The sequence below is a fragment of the Ambystoma mexicanum genome, chromosome 2p (assembly GCF_040938575.1).
Source record: "Ambystoma mexicanum isolate Mex_15411 chromosome 2p, UKY_AmexF1_1, whole genome shotgun sequence".
Taxonomy (NCBI): Eukaryota; Metazoa; Chordata; class Amphibia; order Caudata; family Ambystomatidae; genus Ambystoma; species Ambystoma mexicanum.
The window spans coordinates 166,448,680-166,470,870 of record NC_090923.1 but is presented as its reverse complement, the minus strand read 5'-3'; positions in this window follow the sequence as shown (position 1 = coordinate 166,470,870).

Below are 22,191 nucleotides of genomic sequence, written 5' to 3'. Positions count from 1 at the left end.
TGCCTGCGTCTTTTTTTATGTTGAAATAAATCCGCGTGTCAGTTTATTAAGTGTATCTTGGGAAGCAGCTCAAGCAGGGCAGGGATCTGTCGTGGCCTTTCCCTGCCGACTAATGAGTACATTCTGCTAATGACTAGTGAATGGGAGGCACCGGAAATTAGAGGGGATTAAGTCATTGCCAGAGTAGATTCCTCTTGAAGTAACAAACAGAAACACTATACTCAGTAGTGTACAGAACGGAACCCCCTCTTTCTCCACGTACCGAACCTTATCAGAAAGCATCACATGGCTGAGTGCGAACATCATAACCTGGGCACTTGTCCACATATAACACTCTAAACATATGTTCACATCTCTATGTAGGGTCTCTGTACTCCTCCATGTGTCATGCAACTGCTGGGGACGGTTGTTTCTTTGTGGCATAAAAGGCTGTAGGTTACTTATAACAAATTACATCACTCAACTACTTCAAAACTACATGGTTGTCATCACAGTAAAACACTATTTGGGGAATTGTTCCCATGGTGTGGAGACCAGCAGAATGACTCCTCTCTTTCTTGCTCACCCCCCACGTTTCGAACCAACTCCACTTTAGGCCATTTCTGCGGCGGGAAGCTGAGCCCTCTCAAATACATCAATCGCCCTCCATGCTAGGCCTCAGAAGGGGCACTGATCCCGGTAGGAGAGAAAACGCCTCCTGGTTTTCCAAGCTTATTTGGTATCAGGTAATAATGTCCCCATTCATAAAGTCCCCATACATAATGTTGCCGGGAAAACCCATTGGCGACATTATATATGGTGACATTATGTATGGGAACGGGTTGCAGGGATTTCCCCTGCTCACCTTGTAAAAAAATATATATATATTGCTGGTTGCGGGGGTCTCCCCCGCACCGCATGTTCAATGCAATAATGTCTCCGCACAAAAAGGTGAAATACTTGTCAGGAGAAATCTTTGCAGGGACATTATTACATGGAACCTCTAATTTGTAGTCCTTACAGTGCCACTGGTACCTTACACACTGTACACCGTCTGCAACTCTCTCAGCCCTTTCCTTGTTGAAGTAGGGTGGGTGGGAGGGAAAACAAACCAGTCTCTTTGTGTGCCTTCCTTGCAGTGAACTGCTGTTGCTGAATTACCCGGTTCCTTATATTGCAGGCACTTGCACCAGACTTTCCCGATGTTGTCCCCCACCCCTTGGAAATGATTTTCGGGCTTCCGCCCACATCCCCCTACCAGTGGGGAAAGGGAGGATGCGGGCCCTGTTATCTGGGTGCATCCTTGAGGTGTGGTGGACCCCTCCCCATCTTCACTACCATGACATGGGCACTTGTCCACATATAACACCATAAACATATTTTCACATCTCCATTTAGAACCCCTGTACTTCTCCATGTGTCACACAACTGCTGGAGACGGTTGTTTCTTTGTGGCACAAAATGCCACAGGTCAGGGACTTAATTTCACAAAAATGGCAGGGGTAGCGGAAGTGACATCACACAACTCTAGGCTTCTGATGACATCACAGGAAGTGATGTCATTTGGCCACAACCTGAAGTGATATCAAGGGAAGCAATGGAACATGAGCTTTTACCTCCTTAATTAGTCCAGCAATTATTGTATAGAATCCCAGAAAGACAAAGGAAGGGAGGTATACAGAAATGGCAATTAAAAACCTTAAAAGCAAAATCCCAAAAGGAAATCCAAAACCAATCATCTCATCATGAAAAATTCTTTAACAATTCCTTCACCTCCCCAACATAGCTCTCCAGCATTCCACCACCCTCCCAAATTCCCTCCATAGCCCAATTGCGGGGCCCATGGGCGAGGGCCTTACTCTCCATTTTATCCCGGGAATATTTCCAATCCTTTCTCAATCCACTCCTTAATCATTCCCCTCCATCAGCCCCTCAAGGATTTTTACCACTGCAAAGACTAAAGGTAAGTGATCACCCACCAAACATCTCTGCCACCATTCATCCTGGGACAGAATGGGGACCATATCTATTTTGTGCCCCAGAAACTGCGTATGCTGGTCAGTTAGGCCCGTACAAGATGTTAGCACATGTTTTAATGATTCCAGTTCACTCAGAAGCTTGCAGAATCTACACTGGTTACCCAAGTCAGGCACTTGTTTCCGAGTATCTAAAACATCTCGTTGGGTATAGATTTAGGTTGTACTCTTAGAAATTTCACCCTAATCACTGGGCAGGGACATTTTTCAAGGTATCTAGAAATCTCTCATATTCCTTCATCAGAACCAACGATTTTGCTTAAGTTGAGTAGCGATCCAATCCTGCCTACTCAGTTTCATCTTAAAAGAGACCGGTTTGGTTATCAAAACTTTGACTGATGAGTCTAAGTACATCAAAATGTTCACGCATTTCGTCTTGATCATCACCCTGGCAAAAAGCATTATCTCCGAAAATGCTTAATTGAGGGGCTGTGTGGGAGATTAAGCTTTTGCGAAATTGGCATAAAGATTTCCACAAGCAGGCAGAGTATAGTGATGGCATACCCAACCCAAATCGTATGCATGCCATCGGTAGACTTCTCGGAAGCCCCAAGATCGGCTTCCAAAAGTGGCCGTCCGGTATCTCCCATATGTGCCATGTCAGAGTCAAGGCAGCTTCTGCTCCATATGGTAGGATAGGCATCACCTTCTGATTATAAAAGATGATCATAGGAAGCATAGAGAATTCCCTGAACCTTTTATGTAAAATCATGCCTTGAGACCTGTAATTTTTGATCTTCATCCTTAGAGTATTCGCCCAAGGGGTGTCCGCAATACTTTGATTAATAGAGACTTCTGAACAGTTAATGGAATCATCCCTCTCTAGGGGAGCATGGTTCAAATACCGTTTGTGAGCTCTTAGTTTGCTCCCACTCAGTTTGCCATTAAAGATCAGATTTTTTGTTTTTTAAACATTGACTCTCAATCCATGTTGGGCCATATACGAATAGATAGCATCCAAGTGTCTTTGCAGCCCAATCAGTGTTCTATCAATTAGGAGGAGATCATCCGTGTAGCTAATCCATGGAATCTGCCTCCCATTGATTTTCGGTGGGAAATTCAGCACCCCCATCTGCAACTCTACAAAGTCAGAGATATAGACGTTGAAAAGGGTTGTAGCGAGTGCACAGCTCTGCTTCAAACTACTATGAACCCTAATTGCTTCTGACAAGAGTCCCTGCTGGTTCAAACGAACCTGAATAGTTGTATCTTGGTATAAAGCTTGCATGGGTTCCACCAAATTCTCCGGGCAGCGCCATTCCCTCAATTTACTCAAAATCATTCTCTGTCCATACTGTCAAAGGCCAGCTCCAGGTTAATTGAGGTAATATATAGTTTAGTTTTCCCCATCGATTGCCTGGAGCTTTAGTAGGTTTGAGAGGAATTGATTCAGACTGGTTCCTATACCTTTTGCAAAACCTGTTTGCCTAGGGTCTTGATGGCCCGAGACTCTAGCCCGTTCTGTCAGACGCACCAATATTAGAGTGGCAAGATATTTCCCATACTAATAATGCAATCGGGCAGTAATTTCCTGGGTCCAATCGTGATCCTTTTATAAAAATGGGGACAATCACCACCCTATTCCAGCTAGCAGGGATCCTTTTTTCTATAAAAATTCAACAGAAAAAAGATGTGCCAGCTCAGACCATTCCTCTGCTGCCTGCTTCAAGACATAATTAGACAGCCCATCCAGGCCTGGAGATCTCAATTTACTAAGGCCTAAAATAGCATCAATAAGTTCTTGCTTGTCCAAACTCCAAGCCCAATGGTCTTCATTTCTGGGTCGAGGAACGAAATGGTCACACTGCCTCGAGGCAATAATTGCCCCAAATGGGCGATCCACTTCTGCTCATCAACCACTTGAGTTTGGACCGCACTCTTGGAAGATCATATTTTATTTATCCATTCCCAGGTGAGCCTTGAGTTATTTTACGCAGTACATTGAGCATAGCTTCGCCCTCCACCTGCATACGATCTGCTCTAGAGGAGCGCAGCCAATTTTTGTACTCCTGCCTTCATTTTCTTTTCCCCTCTGCTTGAGAAAGCAGAGGAGTGGCATTAAGGTTTTTTCAAATCCACTCTCTCAGCTATCAGTTTGATACTAAATCTATGCTTGTGAGCGAATTCAGCTTTATTGAAGAACAAAATTGTGTGTTACCACACGATAGCCCCCACATGCACTCCTAAGGGGAACACCAGTCCCAGGTTAGATTCAGGGACTCTATATGTCTGGATCCCCAATAGACAGGGTATAATCAGAAGTATAGACTATGTTATGAGTTCGATCAGATTCAATGCACTAACAATAAAGTATTTAAACTTCTCAAATAGAGGATGTAGCAACATGTAAATTATACAAAGTCAAGAATCTTTCGTCGATAAACTTTGCTTCACCAAACCATAGTAGTCAGTTTGAAAACAGGGTTTTTTAAAATAAAGGATAAAGAAATAAATATCTTTCGGCAAACAGTGTTCAATTGTGACTTATTCCAAGCATGTCACATACACCAAATATACATCAAATCACATGCATAATCCACATAAAAAATTGACTTAGCAGACACAGTAATTTTCTTGTCTGGATAACAAATTTGATTCAACATAAAAAAATCAGATGATTTCCATAGAACAAAGTTCTGTGTATGAGATAAAACAAATATTGCGACTTGTGTTAACAACATCCACACAAAGTCATGCAAAGAAAGCTTTGTTAATTCAACTAAATTATCACAAATAGCACCGTTAGGTCTATTCTGTTGCCAACGCGTTTTGGATTTACAATAAATCCATCCTCAGGGCTAGGTTAGCTATTGCTTCCGACTGATCAAATTATTCAGGGTGTGGGTACGTATAGAAGCATTAAAAGAACAATTACTAAAGACTCAAAGTGGGGGCTCAATCAAGTGCCTTAAAGTAAAGGGAAACATTTCCAACCTTCCAATCCACAAGAGAGGCTTGTCGGGAAGATCAGACCTGTCAAGCGGGGAAAGAAATCTTGTCAACCCATGGGCTATTTCAATTAATACCAAATTCAATTACGTAAAATCTCTCCTTACTCACCGTGCTGGAGTGCAGTCGTACACTGCAGCAGGGCGCAGATACGTGACAGGTGGTATGGCTGGAAACCGAAGTCCCTAAAAAGGGATGGAAGGTAAAGTTGTATGAGCCACTAGGATCAAACCAAGTGGCAGAGCGACACAATTGCATGTGTGACTGTTCTATAATATGCGTTGAGTTGAAAGCCGTATCCAGATATCCACTCATTCTCCACTAAGCATTCAGATTGCTCACCAAACACTATAAAACCATCAATTGCCGCAGTCAATAGATCTAATTAACGTGTGTCTGTGTGTAAAAATGGGATATAAAGCTGTGCATGGTTACGGAAGAAAGATCTTTATCCCCTAGCTTCACAACCTGTTCACATTTTGCTAAGAGCGGCACATAGTTTATAATATCAGTTCCCCAATCCATTCTAGAGCCCATAGCAGAAGCAACAACCCTGACATCATGGGGGAGCCAAGCAAAGTCGATTTCTCCTTTGAAAAAACCCTCACCAATAAGGGCACAGATGTTACACCTCCCACAGGTGGCCCAACCCATTGGATCCTAAATATAGAATGATCATTGAAGACTCATTTCCCTCATGCACATTGCGTGAAACAAAGCAGTAATCCAAAATTGCCTTTGCTCCCTCACAAGCCCAGGCATGTTTGGCAGGGATGTCTCCCGCTTTGTTATTGTTTAGCTTGAGTATGTCTCCACCATACCCTTCCCCTTGCTATACCGGCCTTGGTCATGTTTTCTCCCCTTAGTTTCGAGAGTTGCCCAGTCACTCATCTAACAATAAGGTCCCCTGCTACTATGAGAAATTGATCCACATAGGCCAATCTGGCCTCATCAATCGCCTTTATCACAGAGTCCACAAACTTAACACAGGGCACCTTGTCAGGATTCCTATAAGCATTAATACATACAGTTATTGATTATCCCAGGGAAACTTCCTTGGGTTGTTATGATCTGGACCCATGGATATGGGGTTTTCTGTCTTAATACTTTTATTAAGGTGTCATTCTTAACCAATGTCAACAACCCTGAATAAGGATGGCCCCTCTGACCCTTTAAGGCTGGATTTAAAAGGGCCATATATTCATTATACACCGGGGCGTCTCGCAACCATGTTTCCTGGAATAACAGGATGTCATATTTTGACCAATCAACTGAGTTATGGTTCATCAGGTGCGATAAGCCCTGTGTATTCCTGGACCCAATTTGTAGACATTCGCTTTGGTCACTAATGTTTTTTTTGGAGGAGCCAATGCAGCCTGGATTCAGCATTTCAAGATGGTGCATTCCTATTGTTTCCATAGTCCACCACCCTTTTTCCTCTGTGGGCTTCTCGAGAAGGTTACTTTCAGCCCATGGACCAATTTACGGCCTGGACCGTTATCTTTAGCATCTGATTTGATTTGAGTAGGTTCCAGTTCCTTTGCCCCCATCAGATCCCTGGCCCGTTGACTACTCTTCTTAATGGTACAGCAGTGGGGGGTGTTTTGGAATATCAACCATCAGTGTCCTGCGATGGATAAGCAAAGGTGGCAGCTGAACAGTGGAGTGACGAAGTGATAGACCCCCTACTCTGGTAGTATAAGTAAGTATATAGGGCTCAGAAAGAACCCTGCTCCACTTCAGGTCAAGCGCCATACAATAAAGATAGTACAAAGGGTTGTTAGATTTTCATGAAGTATATTTAAACAGACAGTTGCCCTATAGAGACACGTGTTTCGGCGAATCACTCGCCTTTTTCAATCAGGGCTAATTGGTGAGAGATATAGTTCACTTTTTCAAATAGGGTGGTGAATTTCATGGGATCAATCCCGCCTCACAAGAGGTGGTCTCCTTCACAAAGCGTCGGCGTCTGGAAGCGAGCCAACGTTTTGTGAAGGAGACCACCTCTTGTGAGGCGGGATTGATCCCATGAAATTCACCACCCTATTTGAAAAAGTGAACTATATCTCTCACCAATTAGCCCTGATTGAAAAAGGCGAGTGATTCGCCGAAACACGTGTCTCTATAGGGCAACTGTCTGTTTAAATATACTTCATGAAAATCTAACAACCCTTTGTACTATCTTTATTGTATGGCGCTTGACCTGAAGTGGAGCAGGGTTCTTTCTGAGCCCTATATATTTACTCTTCTTAATGCCCTTTAGATTCACACCCAGCTTATAAGTCGGCTCTGGGCCTAGAGGATCATTGACTATAACTTTAGTCAGATCAAAGCCCCAAGATTGAAAGGTCAAGTAGCACTCCAAAGAAGGGATTCCGATCTCACAAGCAATCAAACGCAATCCATTCTTTCCTCACACAAGAACTCCACCATCAGGATGTCTTTGGAGGTCAAGGTAGCCAAAGCTGGTTTGTGGTGTAATAATATGAACCCATGGACCTAGGGCCCTTTAAGACGAGCTAACAATACTTTAAGATGAATGGGGTTGCAGAAGTTTCTGAAACGTCAATAATCAAAGTGACTCAAGATGTTGGAAAAATGCAATGCTGTTTTATTTGCAATTGTCTAAAACAGGGAGTTACAACGGACATCAACGGCTGTTCGCTCGATTTCTCTCAGCGCATCTCGTAAAAAAACAAAACCTTTATAATCAAAATTCATCATAAGTGACATCACACTATGTGGCAAACTACAAAAACCTACTAGGGGATGTGATAGGATTACAGGGAACATCTAAGTATATGTTCCATACTGATGGGAGAAGTGATTGGGTTTCTACTGTCAGGTAGGCAACTAAGCCCATCCCAAGTGCAAACCATCTTTCATGTCACTCTAATACATGACACTCATTGGTTATTCATGGCCCTCTACCATTGGTTTGGCACCTTTGCACCCTTCTAGAATATTCCACATGCTAGCAGCACCCAGGCTACCATAGCAGGTGCATGGATGGTCGGCATGATCATGCCTCCCCTTCCAATAAGCCCCACATCTATCATCACTCTTGCAATCTGCAGGTCAATCAGGTTTTGAACTTGGCCTTGTAGAAGCTCACTGTGGCTTGGAAATAAAGAGAAATAAAGGGAGTATCTTCTTGGTTTCGGTGTAGCTCGACCCAATGTCTATTTTGATCCAACCATGTGACTGGGACACCTCATTTTCAAGCCGTTTGCAGCATCTAATTCTATGAAATGGTGAACTCTTGACGCCTTCAGTGTTTTTCCATTTAATTTCTCACGTTCATGTAACTACTGGATGGACACCCAGGCTCACGGTGGCCTTGTCTTCTTGGTGCTGGGCCAGCCAAGCCTTTTTTGAATTTCTCTCTTGCAATCAGTAATTTTCCAACTGTGCCACACTGAAAACTCTTTCCAATCACAGGGTTTCAGCCTTGCTAAAAGTGCACTGTGGAATATCCAGGTTCTATATATTCCTATGTATTATACATTGGCGCATTGCTGCAAAACTATTCACTATGTAGCCAGTCTTAAGATCGCTTTGTCTACTTGCATTGCTGTGTCTGTACAAGTGTAAACTGATTTACATATTCTTCAGCGTTTCTGTAGCACGAGTATCTTCATCTCGTGCCCAAAATGTTGCTCATCTTTACCATCTTCTCTTCAGAGCTTTATAGAATACCTATGTTCTTTGACCTCGTGCATCTTTTCCAGGTGCGTTATCATCCACTCTGTATGACATCACCAGTCTCCTCTTTAACTCATTTTCAGACTTCCTCTGGGAATTTGTCCAAAAGGCCAGTATTTATTTGTGAATGCATATAAGGTTTTCTTAATGGATACCTCGTTTCCATGATTTTATGCAGTGCAGGCATCCTTACTGGTACTGCACGTGGTGCAATTTCCAGCTCCCAGCATATAGGAAGAATGCGGGCAGAGCTTTTGGTGAGGGTACTTGACTCCACCTCTACACTGCCCCCTCTGGGTGATTCATCGATCACTCTTCACATCAAGAAATCCTTGTCTGAAGAAATCCTTCTTTGGTACCCATATCTTTATGACTCCTTTCAGACCTCCTGCTAATTTCACATGCTCATCAACACTTCAGATCATAAGCATGCATTGTCCATTGGAACTGCAGTAGATCCATCTCCCCACATACTTCTTGTGGTTCTTAGGATACAGGAACTTTTTTCCCAAGGGTGCGTGGATGCTGGCCTTTACGTAGTCTCTAATTTCTTAATTTGTCAACTCCTTAAGCTCTAATCCTGTTCAACATCAATCATAATCTTCATTCCTTCTGCCTTCTTTGCAGTCTTTTTGCATTGTGTGATTATTATCCTGATCACACAGAATCCAAAATGATCATCACCAGCAGGGCTCCAAGTAACTTGAAAATATTTGCCACCCATTGTGGAGCCCATGAGAAGATTGACCCAAACCAGCTGTCATCACCAATGTCTTCTACTTCCTCTTCCATCTTGATATGTAGGTTTGTCATCAACGTTCTGGCCTCTGTTAAGGTGCCATTCTCGTCATCGTGAGAAGGTGTGAATGTGCAACATGATTCTCCAATTTTGTCACAAACACCTCCATCCATAGCTGTGATCATGTCCAGGAAATATCTGTTCTGAAGATTCATCAGTATTATGGCTCTCAGCTGCTCTTTGATAGCATTGAATCTTTTTATGGTGGTGTTAATTGTCTGCAAAGCTCCCATCTGGTTATTTGTAACCATTTAGTATTTGCTTCCGACTGGATCCTAGGTATGAATATTATTGTGAATCTTGATGAAGTCTTACTAAGCAATCTGTGTTCATATGGAATGGAATCCAAGGCTTCTATTGACTTAGCTGAGAAATAATCCTCCCTCTTCATCTGATTCAGGAGGTCAACAGATCTCTTCTTCCTCAGGTGAGCATCTGCTTTGGGAAATTCACCAATGTTTAAGTCACTCTTCAGGATCACTAAGGCTGGAATATGAACAATCACTATAGAACATAGTCCTCCCCCAAACTCTGGGCAGCTTCATGTAAGCTCTGGATCCACAGGCCCAGCAGTGGTCCATTATCACTGTTGTCCCATGCTTCATTCCTGGTACATCAAAGATTTGTCCGCATTGCTGATTGCCTCCAACTTTTCTTGTGCCATTGTTCCTGAAGCATAGTTCTGCACTAGCCAAAGCCACTATCTGCAATGGACCTCCTTTGTCTTCAACCCATGTCAGCATTTTTGCAAGCCTGGGCCATAGAGGTTTGCACAACTGCTCCACATTTTCTACAGCTGCTTTATGCGATTCCTGTGTTGCATGTGCTTTGCATATAACCACACCTTATATCCATCCATCTGGAGAAAGCACTGTTCCCCAGATCTGCATCTAATCTCTTTCTTTGCATCTTCGAACCTCTTCATCAGTTTTTCCTTGACAATTGAGTCTTCTGTTGATTCCTCCTCCCTTCATACCAGGCTGTTCATATCTTATAACTGACACTGAAATAGGGGTGGCTGCATTACCTGCCCCTTGCATTATATGCATTAAGAAATCAGCCTGGCTCAGACCAGTACCTCACACCCCATTAACTAGTTACAAGGAGGCAAATGAGAATGCCTCTAACTCCTCCATCGAGGACTAGGAGTGATGCCCAGGCAACTGCAGAATTGTTAGGTGATGAGCTACATGCGTACTTAACATGTATGATGGCTAGTATCTCTGTCATTTCAAGTCAAGCGGACAGGGTGTTGGTCTCAGAACACAGATGAAGACCATACAGCTACCACAATTCAAGAATTACCTGTACCCAGACTTTTTCCTGGAGATCAAGTACTGATCAGAAACTTTACATGAAAGTGGCAGGAGCCCCGTTTCGACAGCCCTATCATAGTAGAGGACATTACTCCATCAGCAGTTACAGTTCAAATGCTACCAGCTTGGATACACCAAAGTGACGGGAAATCTACGCTGGAGAGGCTGCATCACCCCAAACCCATTCAGAAGCAAGTCAAGGTGAAGAAGATCAGCACTTGCAAGCTAGATCGATGACGAGGAAGAAGGACGCAGAGACTGTCCAGTAGACAGATAAACAGGTACAGTTGGACTGTGGCTCCCTACAGCCACTCTTTGTAGCTGCTAAGCAAGGAGTGAAAAAGCTATTGTTTTTGAGCCACAGAAGCTTTGCTGGCATTGGACTGTGGAGTGGAAAAGTAAAATAGAAAATGCCAGATCTGGACTTTCTGTTTGAAGATTGGAAGAGGGAGTAGTTCCCAGATTCGTTTCTCACTGAATTTCTGTTTTGAGGTGCCTATGGTTCTGTCTGATGCTGATATACGCAGACTACATCTTGCTGTCTTCATATTTATACTCAGAATTTACCATACTCTTGTTGGGAGGAACACTGACATACGTGCTTTTCTTCAGAATCCTAAGAATGGCCCGGTTATTAGACGCTTATTGGCAGCAATAATGGAGCACATTAGACTATTACTTGAGCATTTTACTGGAGGTACAGATGGTCCTGTCTAATGCGGCATCTCAACATAGTCAATATGTAAATGCTGAAAAGGATCATTTGGCCGAGGAATGACACCCCTGGCTGTTCACAATGTGTGCCCAGCAGGAAAACTTTGACATACAATGAAATTTACTACATAAAAATCAACGTGTTTTAAAAGGTTCGGTATGAACCAGTCCTCCGCAATGGTTGCCGCAAGGCTCTCCCTAGTGACATGAGCAGGGTAGTGTAGCTGTTCTAACGCCACCCTTAATACGGCTACAGGCATCACCAGTTAACCAGTGCTGCCTTGTCCCCACAGTGCCTCGGAAGGATATAAAGAACACCCCCTCTGTGTACACAGGTCTTTTTTTCTCTGTGGGGCTTCACCCTGAAATTCCATTAGTTGCGTCCCAGATAAGTGATTAAAACTTTCATTCACAACCATCATAACAACAATTTTCTCTTTCACATCAGGCATGTCAAAACTCATTATGTCAGATGAATATGCAACCCTTTTTGCCTCTTCGTCGGTGGCTTTGTTCCCACTTGAGATAAAATCTGTTCTTTTAGTGTGCGATTTAATATGCCTGTCCAATAAGGCAGCGTGTTGAACTGGAGTGCCGTCCACTCGAAGGTAGCCCCTCCTTTGCCAGCATGCTAGCCCTGCGTGTACGGTCAACGTCACGTAGGCAGAATCACTGTTATTTCCTGGTCTGCATGTTTCACGAGCGCGACAATCAGCCCCACTAATTCCTCAGCCTGTGCTGACTGCACTCGCCATTACTTCAAATTCGCCATTCGCCTTGTGCTTTACTACAGCGACACCTAAGTGCCTTTCTCTGTCAGTTGCATCGATCCTTGGATCAATAAAGATAATCTCCCCTGCTGCTAGAGCATTTTCTTTCACTCTCGGGATGTCGTCATAGAATTCCTCATAATTCTAGCAATCATGTACGTGTTCGTCCTCTACCAGTGGCTCAGCTACAAACGTGGCAGGGTTCATCATTTTACACCCAACTATTTTGATAGCTGGGTTTGATCTGACCACCTCATAAGCAGAAGTGCTTTGAGAGGTCAATGTACCTTTAGGTTTCTCCAAAACAGCAAACAAAGCATGCTCGACAAATAACCTCATTACTATGGTTGCAGACTTCTCAATAGCGAACGCTGTGGCTGCCAACGATTGTTCGCAAAGGAAGTGACCCCTCATTACTGGGTCCAAAATCTCACTGTAATATGCCAAAGGCTTGTACCCCAATGTGGTTCTCTGTGTGAGTACTGCTGTCATAACTGTTCCATTTGTGTGCAAAAATAAAAAGAACTCCTCAGAATAATTGGGAATTCCCAGAACTGGCACTGTGCATATCGCCTTTTTTAGTTCTTCAGACCCCTCCTCAATTTCCTCAGTCCATTCAATTCTTTCCTGATTCACTTGTGCCTTTTTCAGGGCTTGCAACAATGGTCTTGTGTAAGAGTTATAATCAAATACCCATGCTCTAACATAATTGCACAGTCCTAAAAACTGTTCCATTTGCTTTGTATGCGGTTTTGCTGTTTTCAAAATTGCCTCAGCCCTTTCAGTAGTAACCTTCTTTCCTTCATGTGAGATTAACGGTCCTATATATACAAAACCTCATCTTGGCAATGCCACAATTTCTCTTTGTCCACTTGATATCCTTTCTCTGCTAAAATAATCATTAGCTGAATCAAGTTTTTTATGCACTCTTCTTCCGTTGTGCTGCAGACTAAAATGTCATCTACGTATTGCAGCACCACACTTGGCAAATCACTATTGCTTCAGTCCATCTCCAGGATCCTATTGAAAATCGATTGAGACTTAGAATACCCCTCAGGCAATGTTGTGCTTTTCAGCTTAGTCTGACGAAACGTAAATGACGTCAGATCTTGAGAATCCTTATAAAACAGGATTGAGAAAATGCATTCAATCACTGTGAAATATCGCACCTCAACCGGGATACTTCATAGAATTGTCGCCAGATTTGGAACTAGAGGAAACGCTGCCTCTATAATCTGGTTAATCGGCCTCATGTCTGGAATTAAATGCCACAACCCCCCTTTTATTTTTTGATAGGGTACACTGGGGTATTGCATGATGACTCTGACGTCACTATGATGCCTTGCTCCATCGTGGCTGATATAGTTTTAAAAATTCCCTCATCTGCCTCTCGAGACATGGGGAACTGTCTTGCTGAAGGTAAAATTGCTCCTGACTTCAGCATAATCTTGACTTCTCCCACCCCTTTTAATAGGTCTACATCATAAGGGCCCGTAGTCCATAAAGAAGTTGGTACTCTTTCCATATCTTCATCAAAAAATGTGGGACGCTGCTGCACTATCATCATTTTATGTGGGATCTCTCGTCTCTCTGTCCTCATCCAATATGTAATGCTCATCTCAAAAACTACTTTGTCATCTTACCGGTCCTCTCTAAACATATCCTTGTCCGTGACATTATTCAATCTATACCGTTCCCCAATAGCAATCACTGTTCTCCATGGTCTACCGTCATCATCAAACCCTTCAAGCATGGCCATCTCCCCTCGCACTACAGCTGCTTGGAACTCTAAGGGTAAAATCTGTACCCCCTCTTCATCCAGGGGAATCTGTTGCCTGCACAAAAATTCATCAGGTATTCTCATAAAATTGCCCACTAAACCTGGGAGCCATGTTAACAAAATGTGTACCCCATAGTGAAAGACCTCTGGCTCTAGTGGTGCTCCTCGCATGGCTATTTGTCCTGTAAATGCTATGATAAATTTGCCCACATTTAAATAATGTGTTCCTGGTGAACACACTATGCCATCATCAGTGAAAGAAATTGTCATATTTAGCTTTGTCATCAAATCTCTACCCAGAATATTAACCGGTATCTGTTTAGAATACAACAATGGAACAGACATGTCACATTCTCCTATAGAGACTGGCAATTTCTCAGCAAAAAGAACTCTACTTGTAGCTCCTGAGAACACATGAGCATTAATAGAAAATGAAAAGTTCCCTCTCATATACATGAGCAAGTTTCCCAGTGTCTACTAAAAAAGAAAAGGATTTGCCTCCTATCGTGACGTCAACCCTTGGTTCCTCTTGAGGATTAGGCATCACAGATAGTACTGTGCACATCAATTCACCCAGTGAGCTGTCCTATTGTGGGTACATACATATTCCCTTACCTGTAAAAGGATTTCCACCTGTGACAGTGACACCCCCTATCCTAGGAGTCAACACCTGTCCTGTGTTTGCGCTCTGCTGTATCTGCATGGGTGCGTTCTGTAACTGTCATTGCGGCAGATTCATTCGTGCTTGCTGTGGTTGCAAAGCCTGCTGTGCTGGCGATGCCTGTGTTTGATACACTGTCTGATCTTGGGTGAACCTGTCCCGGCTTTGTGGGCTATATGCTGGAGGATAAGCTGTCCCCCCCTCTTGGCAATTGCCCATCTGTACATATCCTTGACTCCCACATGTTCACGCGATGTGCCCTGTCATTCCACATGTCCAACATACAGGAGGGAATCTTCTAACCTTCCCATCCTGCATGCCGTGATTACTGCCTTGGTTATTTTGAAAACTTCCTTGATTACTCTGAGAGTTTCCCTGATTATTTTGAAAGCCTCCTCTTCCAGGCAAGCCTCCTCTGGCTCTCGGTATAAATCTGTTCCCTCCCTGCTCAAACTGCTGTTGGTTATTCACCTGTGGCATACCTGATACTTACTGTGATCCTGTCCCTTTTCCACTAGTCAGCATCGCCCCTTCTATTGCATACTTCAACAGTTTCTTCTGCACTAACTTAGCTTCCTAGTATCCTCTTTTTTCGATTTTTTCTCTGCAACAATCGGCAATGATGTGTGATGGTGAACTGTATTTTAGGCCATGGTTTTGCTTTCATATCCACCAGCTTCTTGAGCTGTCTCTGTACTTGCTCTGGCAACCCCTGACATAAAATATGACAGAATACAGGTATCTTTTTTTCCCTTTGGCTCTCGAGTTTCCAAAGACCACTGCTCTTGAAAATGTTGAATGTAAGCAAGTGGATCTTCCCCTAACAGCATCTTACGTGCCATTATAGCACCCATATCAGATGTATAAGGATATTGTACTCTGAGTGCTTTCCAGATTGCCGCTCTACATTTATTGAATAGTGCACCATCATGCACTGTGTTCTGTGCTGTGGCACTTGCGTAGCCTGCTCTCGTCCAAATGTCATCAGCCCTCTCTCCAAGGATAGATGCTAAAAGACCCTTAATGTCCCCCATCGCCAATGTGTTTCCCCCTGTCATTTTTTCTAATTCATAAATCCATTTTCCAGCAGCCAAAGTCAAACCCGGAAGTTTGGACCTTAGATTATCCTTGTCCATTGGGTCCCATGGAAAATACTGCGGTCTGGCCCCTCCTTTTTCTAAAAAAGGGAAAATCGCAATCAGCTTCCATCGTCTGCCTATCCATAGTAGAGACAATGGTTCCTGATCACCTTCTTCCTGGCAATGACCTTAGTCTACTCATGGTGGCGACTCCCCGCTTACACTATGAGATTGCCCTTTAGGTCGATCTGGCCGCGCCATAAATTCGCCCGTCTTCAGCTTAGGTAGGTCCAGATCAGTCCATCTAACTTCTTTATCTGTCAGAAAACATCCCTCGGAACCGCATACACCAGCTCCCTCGTCCCCACGTAAGGATACCCTGTCTTCGTCTGACATGTCTTGTCCCCAACTCGTGTGGCTGTCCTCTTTCTCGTCTCTGTTTAGAGTCAGCCCGTCCAAAGACAAAGATCTGTGGTCGAAACTAAACAAGCTTCCTTCCGTACCTCATGACTGGGAAATCTCAAGTCGATCATCTTTCCCTTTATTTTTTAATTCACCTTTTGTCCTCATCTCACGATAAACTTTGTCAATTGTATCTCCTATATCTCTTATCTCAAAATCCTCCTCTAGGTTTACCCTAGATTTACTCTAGGTTTACACTGGGGTGCCCTGGCATCGGTTCTTGTGATGGGAAGAACTCTTCATGTCCTCCCATGCTACTACTGGATTTGGATCTCTTAGCTCTTTTTCAATGCGATCAATGTCGCGTGCTTCTCTTTGTTCCATTTCCTCATGAAATGCCTTTTGGTTCTTTGCTTCATCTCTAACCCTCTCTTCCACCTATCTCTTAGTGTCTCTCCTCTCATTTGCCCTACACACCTCTTTATCTCTGCGTCTTTACATTCTTTTTTCTCTCAATTTCTGTTCTTCCTTTTCTTCTCTCTTCTTTTCTAGCCTGTCTCATTCTTCGATTGCTCGTTGCCTTTTGGCGAGGGTACTTGACTCCACCACTATAAATATCATCACATTGGTTTCATTGGGAATTAGACCATCATCTTGCTGCTTCTGGTGCTCCGGGGACAATATTAGTGGCTCTCCTCTTTTTGGAGACGAATTAGAGGCCTTGGCCTCCTAAATCCTTTTTGAGTTTTAGCTTTAATAAAGGGTGGAGTCTCAATCCTCTCAAAATTATTACTAACCCCCAACAATTGCCCTTCAGTTGGCAAGGGTCATGAAGGAATCCTCATCTTTCAGAGATTTAGTTCTCCTACGCAGATTTCTAGACAAAGGATCGGGATAGTTAGTAGGCTCCGGCGACCTACTCTTGGCATCTTCCTTCGACACTATTTTAATTTTTTTGGATTGCATCCTCAAATGATTCCACCGAATAAGTTGAGAGGTCCACTAAAGAGATGGAGTCATCATTGTCACTCTCTGGAACTTCCAAGGCCAAGATCTTCCGACATTGTGCGTCAGGCTAGCCCTGTGGCGGGGCTTCTCACCTCTGGAGTTAATTGAAATACATCGTCCAATTTCTTTAGATTTGTAATTAATGATCTCGACGAGTTGGATTATTTATTCATGTTTTTTTGTTTTTTTTCCTTTGCATTACTCCACCTCTGTGTTTAAGCTTCTGTTTTTTATTGAAGATGGAATAAATGGGGTCCAGATCCTCTGGGATTTCTAATTCTGATCTTGACTCCGGAGGAATCATATCCTTCCCCTGGGCCTGGTAGACATCCCTAGGAAAGCTATCAGCACTTTCTGCCACCTCTTAATCTATGCATAGTCACAATTTTCAACACTCAGTTCAACATTCCGGGCAGGCATCCTGCTCGATGAATCCTCCTTAGCCCCGCTATTAATTGAACTCTGCTTTCTGAGCATGAGAACCGCCATAGGCCGTATAAGACCATCCTGCTTATTTGCCCTTGGATCCGACTTTGAATTCCTATACGTTCCTTTGATGGCCGTCAACTTCGCAACTTTCATTTGTCATGTTTTTTTCTTTTTTTCTTTTGCATTACTCAACCTCCGTGTTTAAGCTTCCGTTTTTTATTGAAGATGGAATAAATTGGGTCCACATCTTCTGGGATTTCTAATTCTGATCTCGCCACCGGAGGAATCATATCCTTCCGCTGGGCCTGGTTGAGACCCCTAGGAAAGCTCTCAGCACTTTCTGCCACCTCTTCATCTATGCAATAGTCACGATTTCCAGCACTCAGTTCAACATCCCGGGCAGTCATCCTGCTCGATGAATCCTCCTTATCCCCGGTATTAATTGAACTCTGTTTTCTGAGCATGAGAACCTCCATAGGGCGTATAAGACCATCCTGCTTATTTGCCCTTGGATCCGTCTTTGAATTCTTATTGGTTCCTTTGGTGGCTATCAACTTTGCATGCACAGATAACAAAGAAGCATCTGCCAGACCCTTTTCCTCCTTCGATCTTGACTCCGCTGACTTCCTAATCCACTTATGAGACTGCAAAATTGCTTAGATAAGCAACCTTTTATCAGTCTGTACCATGCCGCCCATATCACAGAGCCTACTTTGCCAATTGCTTGTGGCTTCACTTCTAGGTCCAGTCGCATTTGCAGCTTATTAGAGACTGCCTCTAGGAAGATCAGCTTTGAATGAACCATAGCCAATAAAGAGGCTTGGTCCTTGAAATCCTCATTAATGGATTCATAAAGCTTAACACACGGAGCCAGCGGAATTGAGAGTGTTGACATCATAATTGCTTAAGGTTGAGTGATGCAATGAATGGCCATCACAAAGGGGAATTTGATTGTGCCTATTCAGGGAAAAAACAGAGTTGATTAAAGAGGATACTTCGGATGATTGAGGGGAATCTTGTAAGATTGCAGAGAGTATAGGAGAGTGCGCAGCAGGTACTTCATTCAACAATAATGACTTTGCCACTCGAGACACTGGCACCCCGAACCCTCTCGTAACACAATGGTCGAATTCTTTGAGGACGGCTGAGCAATGCCATGTAGACAAGACGTTTTCGCAGGGCGGACATCCAAATTCAGAGAGGTTGAGTGACCCAGAGCCATCAGAGAGGCCAAATCTTTTAGAAGGTCCTTCACCTGGGCCATATGGTTGTTCCTATCCCATTTAGCTGCAGTGTTTAAAGAAGCCTGAATGAAAGCTATATACTGGGATAAATGTAGAGCCAGCAAAGAAGATGACAGCGCTAAGGGATGCTGATCACCCACCCTGCCCAGGTTTAATTCCGTCAGAGTCACTCTGCAAATGTCCCCCGTTATCCATTAATGCAGGGGATGCACTTGAGATGGATCTTGAGATCCCAGATCAGCACCAACTTCGCCATCCACCACCACCCCGGACAGATGCTCCGTTGGGTCAGGATGTGAGCAGGTTGGACTCGGCCAGGACAGTTAGACTTGGTATAGTAATTCCTAAATCCAAGTTTAGTTCATCTATGCCAGACCCAGGATTTTGCTTTGACATCGCAAAAGCCGAGGGGCTACCGCCAGCCAGGCCCAGCATCTCATCATCAGTTATATAAGCCGGCTAGCCGCAGGCTTTGCCTCCGCCAAAAGGAATTTCCTAGATTTCCCTGGACCCAATGATGGCACAATAAAATCACCAGGGTCCACGGTAGGGGAAAAAACACAGTCATCATTTACAAGAGTGAGGGGTGGGACCGACAGAACTTGCTCACCTGAGATGCGAGTCTGCCTTCTGGTGCGGTCCCAGGAGTGCTTCCGTCTCCCCCTCCGACACAATCGGTTCAACAGAGTTGTAATTAGCTTTAGGCTGCCTCCTCCTGCCACAAACTGCTGCCATCTGTAAGCACAGACAACACAGACTCCGCTGCGCTCCGCAGGTGGATGGGGTTTTTAACTTCTTCTCCCTGTAGTCAGTAAGGACAGGCTGCTGCAGTAGCTCCATACACCGTCACCGTCAGGAAAAACAAACAGTCTGTAGTTGCAAGCCCAGACAACGCAGACTCTGCTGCGCTCCGCGGGTGGATCGGATTTTTAACTCCTCCTCCCTGTAGTCAGCAAGGACAGACTGCTGCTGCAGTAGCTCCATACAGTGATGCTCACCTGGTCTCAGCAGAGGCATTGGGACACGGTTGCAGCCCTCCCGGGGGTGAGGTTGCTCGGGTCCGACTTCGCCCTCTGCGCTTATGTTGTGGCTGGTGGTAATAGGTGATGCTGCTCGGGACTGCTCCTGCATGGAGAATAGGGGGTGTGAGTATGCCAGCTTGTGCGCCTGATCCCCTTCCAGACCCCTTCTCCCAAACCGTGGTACCCGTGGGATGCGCTGTCCCTGGAAAGCTCACCTGTTGATTTGTTTTGGCGAGCACTCCATCCTGCTGCTTCTGGCAGGGGCGCTTGTATGATCTAGACCGAGTTCCTTCACTGGTCCCTTGCACATGGTAGTCCAGTCCTGCTGCAACTAAGCCACTATACTTCAGATAAGTATTCCTATTTGCCTTTGTCTTTCCTCGTCTGTTTTAGTTGTATTGTATAGTTTGTTGTTTTGTATTGCTGTCCGTTCCACTTTTGATGTTTGCTCTTTTGCTTTCTTCCCTTGCAGGTGATGTTGCTGGCCCGACAGAAGCTGCAGAGCTCAAAGCGGCAGCCGGAGGGAATAAGGAACGAAGCTGCAGCGGTACAGTAGCAGGTAAATTGTTAACTAGGGGGCGCGCTCGGTTCAAATGCAGCGCAGCCCTAGGATGGATGTTCTAATCTTGTCTTTCTTCTTCGTCACAGGGTCTGAGTTTGTGGATGCGGAGTGCAGTGCTGCGGCGTCGGGATCAAGATCACTGGATGTCAGGAGATGAGTCTGCAGATGAAGCGATGAAGCACCAGTTTCCTGGAGGTGAGTATGCAGGAGAATGCCTGGTTTCAAAGATAAGTAAACTGGTCCAAGGGGCAGTGAGCGTCACATTGCACGCGAGTGCACAGTAACGCGAAGCACCGGCCTTCAGGATGGAGCAGCTTATATAGCTGAGCTTCTGAAGCCATGCCCACCAGGATCAGCCTCCCTGCCACACCCTGCCACACCCGATGAGTCAGCACATGAAGACCAGGCCTAGGGATCCACAACGGATTAGTCAGCACATGAGGATGTTCTCTGGAATAAAGGCTTTCAGCTCCTGAAAAGGTCTTGTAAAATAAAAGCACTCCTGCACTGAAATAAAGTAAATGCACTCTTGCACTGAAATAAAGTGTTCCTGCTCACATCTCTATATGATCCTGGCACCAAAGGCGGCAGGACTGAGTCCAGCCAGAGCCCCTTTGTTTATGGGTCCCAAATGGACATAAGTGAGTCAACTGACCCATTGCCCCCATCACTAGATGGTGTGGATTTTGTGTTCTGGGGCCTGTGGCCATGACAGCACTCCCCCTCAAGGCCCCTCTCATGGGTGATTTCCTGGCTGGCCCTGGTTTAGTGGGGTTATTGCGGTGGAATTGCCTGAATAATCGTGGAGCGTGGACATGCTCACTGAGTTCCCAGGTCCGATCTTGGGGTCCATAACCTTTCCAGTCTATAAGGTAGTATAACTTGGACCGGACCATCTTAGAGTCTAGGATCCTTTTAACTTCGTTTTCTGGATCTCCTTCTACTATTTAGGGATCCGGTGGAGTATCGATCCACGTCCCTGGTCTCAATGGTTTTAGGAGGGAGACATGAAACACAGGGTGGATCTGCATGTGGGCCGTTAATTCTAATTTCATTGCTGCAGGGTTCATCACAGCCTTGATAGTTTAGGGTCCCAGATATCACAGATATCTGGGACGGAACACTGAGGTCCTTTCAGGGAAATGTTTTTGGATGCTAACTAAACCATGTCTCCGACTTGGTAGTTGGGAGCTTCCCTTCGGTGTCAATCCGCAAACTGCTTCTGTTTCTCTTTGGCTCTGGTAAGATGCTCTGTTGCTTACTTAAAAACCTGGGTGATGGTTTTGTGTAAGGTCGTTACAGCAGGCATTTCTAATGATTCGAGTGGGTCGAAAATGGATGTCTGTGGATGTCGACCGTACACTATGTAGAATGGGCTTTGTCTCGTACTGGTGTGAATGGTGTTGTTATATGCGTATTCTGCTAACCAAAGTATGTCCTTCCAGGTATCCTCGGTTTGTTGCAGCATACACCTTATGTATTGCTTGAGGGTCTGGTTAGTCTGTTCGGTCTGGCCATCGGTTTGGGGGTGATGGCTTATAGATAACCAGAGGTCGATTTTGGCAATTTTACAACACCTTTTCCAGAATGCAGAGGCAAACTGAGTTCCTCAGTCTGATATCAATAATGATGGGAACCCGTGTAGCCGGACGATCTGTTCCAAAAACACGGTAGCCAGAGTAGAAGCAGTTGGGAGACCTTTCAGGAGAATAAATCGGGCCATTTTGCAAAACAGA